This window comes from Arachis hypogaea, chromosome 19 (assembly GCF_003086295.3).
Source record: "Arachis hypogaea cultivar Tifrunner chromosome 19, arahy.Tifrunner.gnm2.J5K5, whole genome shotgun sequence".
Lineage (NCBI taxonomy): Eukaryota > Viridiplantae > Streptophyta > Magnoliopsida > Fabales > Fabaceae > Arachis > Arachis hypogaea.
In genome coordinates this window covers 33,951,585-33,953,420 of record NC_092054.1, presented here as the reverse complement: position 1 = coordinate 33,953,420, position 1,836 = coordinate 33,951,585, and the positions used below count along the sequence as shown (strand labels likewise).

The 1,836-nt window shown below is 34.5% G+C and overlaps 1 non-coding gene across 1 annotated transcript; it reads left to right on the top strand.

Moving 5' to 3' along the window:
• Positions 1-506: 506 nt before the first annotated feature.
• Positions 507-614, top strand: LOC112780842 (small nucleolar RNA R71). Its single transcript, XR_003191653.1, has one exon. It is a non-coding gene; the product is annotated as a small nucleolar RNA R71 (small nucleolar RNA).
• Positions 615-1,836: the final 1,222 nt, after the last annotated feature.

The window sequence follows — 1,836 nt, the reverse complement described above, 5'->3', positions numbered from 1 at the left end:
ACTATTGTTAAACCTATTTCTTCCACCATTATTAAAGCCTTGTTGAGGCTTTTGTTGATTCTTCCATGAGAAATTTGGATGATTTCTCCATGATGGATTATATGTGTTTCCATAAGGTTCACCCATATAATTTACCTCTGCTATTGCAGGGTTCTCAGGATCATAGGCCTCTTCTTCAGAAGGCGCCTCTTGAGTACTGTTGGATGCAGCTTGCATTCCATTCAGACTCTGAGAAATCATATTGACTTGCTGAGTCAATATTTTATTCTGAGCCAATATGGCATTCAGAGTATCAATCTCAAAAACTCCCTTCTTCATAGGCGTCCCATTACTCACAGGATTCCTCTCAGAAGTGTACATGAACTGGTTATTAGCAACCATGTCAATGAGTTCTTAAGCTTCTGCAGGCGTTTTCTTTAAGTGAATGGATCCACCTGCAGAAGTATCCAATGACATCTTAGCTAATTCAGACAGACCATCATAGTATCCAGGATGGTCCATTCTGAAAGCATGTCAGAAGGACACTTTTTGGTCAGTCCTTTGTATCTCTCCCAAGCTTCATAGAGGGATTCACCTTCTTTCTGTCTGAAGGTTTGAATATCCACTCTAAGCTTACTCAGCTTTTGAGGAGGAAAGAACTTGGCTAAGAAAGCCTTAACCAGCTTATCCCAAGAGTTCAGGCTATCCTTAGGTTGAGAGTCCAACCATATTCTAGCTCTGTCTCTCACAGCAAAAGGGAAAAGCATGAGCCTGTAGACTTCAGGATCTACTCCATTAGTCTTAACAGTATCACAGATCTGCAAGAATTCAGTTAAGAACTGAAAAGGATCTTCAGATGGAAGTCCATGAAACTTGCAGTTCTACTGCATCAGAGAAACTAATTAAGGTTTCAGCTCAAAATTGTTTGCTCCAATGGCAGGAAAGGAGATGCTTCTTCCATGTAAATTGGAATTAGGTGCAGTAAAGTCACCAAGCATCCTCCTTGCATTATTATTATTTTCGGCTACCATCTCCTCTTCTTGTTCGAAAATTTCTGAAAGGTGCTTGCTAGATTGTTGTAATTTAACTTCTCTTAGTTTCCTCTTCAAAGTCCTTTCAGGTTCTGGATCTGCTTCAACAAGAATATTCTTGTCCTTGCTCCTTCTCATATGAAAAAGAGGGACAGGAAGATAATAATAATAGGGGTCCTTGTGTGAGTAGAAGAAAAGAAGAAGAGAAAATTCGAACACAGATGGAAGAGGGGGTTCGAATTTGGGTGAGATGAAGTGTTAGTAGATGAATAATTAAATAGAAGGAGATGAGAGAGAAGGAGAATTTTCGAAAATTATTTTTGAAAAAGAGTTAGTGATTTTCGAAAATAGTTTTTGAAAAAGGTTAGTAATTTTTCGAAAATTAAAATCAAAAATTAAAATAATTAGTTAATTAAAAAGAAATTTTGAAAAAGAGGGAAGATATTTTCGAAAATTAGAGAGAGAGTTAGTTAGGTAGTTTTGAAAAAGTTAAGAAACAAACAAAAAGTTAGTTAGTTAGTTGAAACAAATTTGAAAATCAATTTTGAAGAGATAAGAGGATAAGAAGTTAGAAAGGATATTTTAAAATCAAATTTTGAAAAAGATAAGATGAAGAGATATTTTTGAAAAGATATGATTGAAATTAGTTTTGAAAAAGATTTGATTTTTAAAATCACAATTAATGACTTGATTCACAAGAAATCACAAGATATGATTCTAGAACTTAAAGTTTGAATCTTTCTTAACAAGTAAGTAACAAACTTGAAATTTTTGAATCAAAACATTAATTGATGGTGTTATTTTCGAAAATTAGGAGATAAAGATA